Below are 6,000 nucleotides of genomic sequence, written 5' to 3' on the forward strand. Positions count from 1 at the left end.
AGCCAAAGACACCACCTGAGAGATTTGAATAAGTTACCTAACTCCCTCTGAGTGTCCCCGTGTATAATGGTGGTGATATACAGACCTCTTAGGGAAGCTGGGTAACCCAGTGAAATTATGTTCATAAAGGGCCTGGCAGAGGAAGTAACCCTTGAGAAAGCACCCGGGGAGGGGGGCATGGAACATTCAGGCTACAGCCCCAATAAGTGGTAGAATTTGGCTTTTGCTAAATCCTACCCAAAATGTGGTTAGGCTAAAATTAACTAAAGTTAGCTTATTTGGGAAAGAAAAAAGAAAAAAAGCTGCAAAAGAACTCCACTGTCACGGAGGGTAAAAATGGAAAGGCACATTTTAGGGGAAGAAAAAAAAAAAAACATTGTAAATCTAGAAAGAAATATAGACTACCTCAATAGAAAGTCTAAATTTAACCATTAAAAAAAAAAAAAAAAAGTCCAGATGCCTGAGGTGGGAAAAAATTTTGCTGGCCATTCAAGTAAGATGTTTATAATGGAAATAGAAAAGAGGCTATTAAAGAATGATGGCGGGCGCCTGGGTGGCTCAGTCAGTTAAGCGCCCAACTTCACCTCAGGTCATGATCTCACGGTTCATGGGTTCAAGCCCTGTGTCGGGCTCTGTGTTGACAGCTCAGAGCCTGCAACCTGCTTTGGATTCTGTGTCTCCCTCTCTCTGCCCCTCCCCCGCTCATACGATGTGTGTGTCTCTCTCAAAAATAAACATTAAAAAAAAAAAAAAAAAGAATGATGGTGACAGTAAGGTAAAAGAAAGCGAAGCCCACATATGACTCTTGACTTTTTTTTTTAACTGTGGCAAAATACATATAACATAAAACTTGCCACCTTAACCATTTTTAAGTATACAGTTCAGCAGTAGTTATTGTTGTGAAACCGTTACCACCACACATCTCCAAACCTCTTCCATCTTGCAAAACTGAAACACTGTCCCCACTAAACAGTAGCTCCCCATCTGTCTTCCTCCAGCCTCTGACAACCAGTGTTCTACTTTCTGTCTCTATGAATGTGACCACTCCAGATACCTCATAGGTGGAATCGCACAGTATTTTTCCTTTTGTGACTGGCTTATTACACTTAGTATCATGAATTCCCAACATACATATATTTATTTTATTATTATATTAATGATATATAAATATCTATTTATATTCATATTTATATTTTCATATATATATTCTGAAATCATTTGCAAAGTGATTTAAATAAAAACTCAGATCCTAGAAAGCTGACGTGATATGATGCCAATTTCTGTGTGGAAGAAATATAAATATGGCTCTTCCCAGACCTGGAGAAAGGAGTGGATGCAAATGAAGTGTGAACCCAGTGAAACCCCAAATGCAGTCTTCAGGACCAGAGATCTCCATCCCTTTCTTGAATTCTTTTGTGTTGCCACAAGATAAGAGTCCAGAGGGGTGTTGACCTTAATATTCATAGCCTTTCCCTTCATGTTTTCTGTAGGGCCCATCCCATTATTACCCTTCCCAGGATCTTCACTCTAGCTCGTAATAAACAGGCAGATAGTCAGTTAGACAGATCATACTTACTTAGAACTTGCCATGTACCAGCTATAGTCAACAGTTTAAGTGGAGAGTTGTTAAGAGGAACTTGTAGTGGACACCATAGTCACCTCCCAGATTGGCTCCTTTCTCTCCTAGATTATGAAGCAGCTGTGGAATTCAGAATCTTCCTTCAGCTCTTGGAGTGAACTTTGGTTTAAGTGAATCAGTAAAGTCCATCACACTGGCCACAGTGACTGGTTTGGGAATCACTCCATACCATAATTCTGGTTAATGAGACATGTTCACAGAGGTGAACCAGGAAGCCCAAAGTTTCAGACATCCCACATTGAGAGAATAAACAGTGTTAGTATGAAGGCAACACTATGGCCATCAAAGTCCTTGATGATATGGTTCACCTAATTCTGGATCTGTATCACCTAATCCTGGGGCTCACCCTAATTTCCCTCCAGTTATCTGGGCCAACAAATGCCTCTTATTGTTTAAGCCTCTTGAGTTGGATCTTCTATTATTTACAATTGAAATCATCCTAACTGATCACTATAGACTGAATTGTGTTCCCTCCAAATTCATTTATTGAATCCCTAACCCCAATGCAATGGTATTTGAAGATGAGGTCTTTGGGAGAAAATTAGGTTCAGACAAGGCCATGAGGGCAGAGCCTCCACGATGAAATTAGTGTGCTTATAAGAAGATATAGCAGAGAGCCTTTCTCTCTCTCTCTGCCCTATAAGGACATAGCAGGAAGGCAGCTGTCTGTAATCCAGGGATAGACCCTCACCAGAGCCTGACCATGGCAGCCCCAGGCCTCTGAGATGAATTACAAGCAAGCTACCTTTGGGGGTCTCTGAGAATGGCAACATCACTTACGTAAATAAAAATGACAAAGAGCAAGGAGGAGGAGGGAAAAAGAGGTGAGAGGTAGTGTGGTGAAGGATAATCCATTTCCCTTGTTACCACCAGAAGGGAACAGTGAAAGCATCATCAGAAGTCTGGGAAAGGGCCACAATGGGTCCACATAGAGCCAATAGCTTCAAAATCTTGTATTTTTATCATAAAAAATTTGCAAATTCTGTGTTCTACTTCATAATGTGCCTTTACATTTTTTATATCAAGATGTGAGAAAATCTTGAGAAGTGCCATTTCATCCCAAATCTTTGAAATAATCGCCTGGCCCTACCCTTCCTATCCTGGCCCATTATACCCCAATGTGAGTAACACAAATGCATCAGAAAGAGCGTTGACCTCGAAATGTTCAAATCTGAGTTCTTTTTCCAATTCCATCCTTTCCTAGCCATGTGACTTTGCAAAACCACTCACCTTCTTTAATCTTCTCTTGCCTCATGAATAAAAAGAGAACATGACATCTTTTCTGCATTTCTCACAGGGCTGGCAAGCTCCAAGGAATTAATGCGAGAGAAAGGACTTGGGAGACCAGGAAACTCTGATTGCCATGGCCCTGCAGGGTGGTACCAGTATTATTCCAAGACCATTTTGGAAGTTTCCCCAGCCTAGACTAACCCATTCTTGAACTAACCTTTCCTGTTTATTTCCATACCTGTTTATCCAATCCTTGCACCTATGTTAGGAAGAGGAGTACAGAAAGCAAAAAGAATGATAAAGGGCTATTTATAATCAGCTGCCAATGGAGATAAAAGTCATCTTATTCTCTGTGACTTGGCATGCCTTAGTTCCCCCCATTTCTACATCTTCCACCCTTATTATGGAATCTCAAGTATCCCTGTTCAGAGGAATTCTGAGCCTGTATCCCCTGCACTTGCCTTATGAACAAATCACCTAAGACATGGGGTAGAGCAGGAAAGACAAGCTGGTTTCATCTTCAGCACCAGCTCTGATTCACTGGTTGCTTGAAACACTGTATTAAGAAGTAACAACAGCAACAACAACAACAACAACAACAACAAAGTCATTCAATGGGAAAGTTTGTAGAGATGGATTAGAGATGCCTGCGACAGGCACAGAAAGTGAGAACAGGAACACATGTGCTGTCACTGGCCACCCCTGGTTTAGAGGCCTAAGATGAGTCAACTCTTAAGTATGCACCAAATATTGAAAGCTGGAAGGTTTCCAGAAAAATCTCAAATGCAAGGATTTTCACCCTTGGGGTCTTGGATTGGTGGGGTATTTATAAAATCAGTAATAATGGCTTATGTCTTATTTTTAATAGTATGAAGGGCCAACTCCTTGCCTCTGATGGGGTTGACTAGGTTAACTAAATGCCAAGTTTCTTTTCTATTGGATAGAATAGTATCAACTGTATTCACTGACCCTAGGTGTATCACACTAGTCACTGTAACTTACATTTTTGAAATTACAGAAATTTTTGGAATATCATTGGCCAACCAGACAGTCCAGCATGGAACTCATGAATAACTGTGGAATTTAATAGAGCAAAGACCTAAGATAAATGACTGGCTTCAAAGAACAATCCTAAAAAAAAAAAAAAAAGTCACAGTGATTAAGAGGTTGGGAATCACTGTTCTAATGAAATCTGATGTTAAATTTACTGAGAACTCTAGAGGCTTTCAATTTGGATGACTCTATGAGTTTATTTCAAAATGCCTACTTCTATCTTAGCATGTGTTACGTGAGATTTTTTTTTAATAGCAAATAGCTTTCATTAAATAAGTAAATATCTTTTTGTTGGGGAATTCTAAAGGATTCAGCACTGTGTACATGCACTGCACTTAAGCTTTTAGGAATTTATTTTACCACTTTGGTACTTTCAGTTTGTTTGAAAGCAGGCTCTCTTGGGTGAAAGGCTCAGCTGGCATTTAAAAGCTGTCAGTTTCTTTAGGCAACTAGACTTCCTGGCTGAGTAGAGAATGTTTGTTTAGTTTTGGTCACATCCTATTGTGCTACAAGAAGCTACACGACATCAATAAGAGAAGTAGTAATTTTTGGATTTTCTTATTCTATGTATTATTTTTTTTCTAGGTTTTTTTAGGAGCCACCATTTATTTCTATATTCTGAGTTTCCCTTGCTAATGAATTCTTGCATTTTAAGTACCAACCATTGAACAAGGGGCTGCAAGATGGGTAACAATGCCAGAGAGAACCCTCCATAGAGAGTGACACGCTGGGGGCTGGGGTGGCCTGAACAGGAGTTGAGCATGGAGGAGATTACAGGCCCCTGGGTCTCTCCTAAAAGCAGTGGGGATGTGGTTCTAGTCCCAGGGGGCCTCTCTACTGGTACTTCCTGTTCCACTCTTTCTTTTCCTCATTCTCTTAAATTTTCCCCTTCTCTCTCTACATCCTGTTCTCCTTTCCTTTCCCCTTTGTGTTTCTGTTCTGTCCCTTTTTTCTCATTTTCCTTCCATTCTCCTGCTTCCTCGTTTTCTTCATTGTCTCTTCCCCCATCCCCTCTTTCTTGTCCCATCTCCCATTCTCTGCCCTTTGTGTGAAAACTATTTTCCACTTACAGCATCAGTCTGTGGTTCCTAAAGGATGTTCCACCAAGTGCTAGATTCATGAGATGTACTGTGGAAAATAAAAAAGATGCAAGGTGGGTCTGGATCTGTGCTTAAATAAGCTCAGGAACCAGGAACCATTGTATACAACCACCCCTCCACGCTTGGGGCTTCCGCATCCCTCATTAGCATTTTACAGGCGAAATCCTGTTATGAAAAAATAGGTCTAGACTGATTTATACCAACGTTCCCCAAACCTCCTTGACCTCAGTGTATTTTCCCTCCAAATAAATGAAATTCATTGAGAATGCATTTTGGGAATCCTCTCATGGTAGAGCCTCTTGTCTTGACTCACCCTGGAACTTCAGAGAACTGACTTCATCCAGTATTGCTTGATGTTAAAGAGTCTTCTCACCTGTCTGAGCCTTCCTCAAGGCCATCACAGCCAGTCCTTTTCTGTCTGTCCCCTTCACTGCCCAACATTGCAGCCACCCACAAGGACCCACCTCCTAGACTTAAAAAGTTCCATACAGTTCACCTCTCATGTTAAATATTTAAGGTTGATCAGTTTTTGTTTTTTGGTTTCTTTGCCAAACAAATTGTCAAAGATTGTTTTTAAAGAATAATATGCAGGGGTACCTGGGTGGCCCAGTCGGTTAAGCATCTGACTTCAGCTCAGGTCATGATCTCTTGGTTTGTGAGCTCGAGCCCCAGGTTGGGCTCTGTGCTGACAGCTCAGAGCATGGAACCTGCTTTGGATTCTGTGTCTCCCTTTCTTTCTGCCTCTCCCCTGCTCGCACTCTGTCTCTCTCTCTCCGTCTCTCAAAAATAAATAAACATTAAAAAAAGGAAGAAGAATATGCAGCATGACAACAAGCAGGGGAAGGTTTGGAGTTCCTGCTAGTTGGCACTGTAAGTTGGTATAATCATTCCAGAGGGGAAATTTGACAGTATGTACCCAAAGTCTCAAAATGCTACTTTGGGGACTTTATCCTAAGAAAATAATTAAGGATGTAAGCA

General features: G+C 40.9%; 1 long non-coding RNA gene across 1 annotated transcript in view; it reads left to right on the top strand.

Annotated features, from left to right (window-relative positions):
- Positions 1-4,999, top strand: part of LOC125932869 (uncharacterized) — a 36,220-nt gene extending 31,221 nt beyond the window's left edge. The window contains exon 4 of the long non-coding RNA XR_007460773.1: positions 2,937-4,999. This is a non-coding gene — a long non-coding RNA (uncharacterized LOC125932869). The remainder of the gene's footprint in view (positions 1-2,936) is intronic.
- Positions 5,000-6,000: the final 1,001 nt, after the last annotated feature.

The sequence above is a fragment of the Panthera uncia genome, chromosome D2, assembly GCF_023721935.1.
Source record: "Panthera uncia isolate 11264 chromosome D2, Puncia_PCG_1.0, whole genome shotgun sequence".
NCBI classification, from domain to species: Eukaryota; Metazoa; Chordata; class Mammalia; order Carnivora; family Felidae; genus Panthera; species Panthera uncia.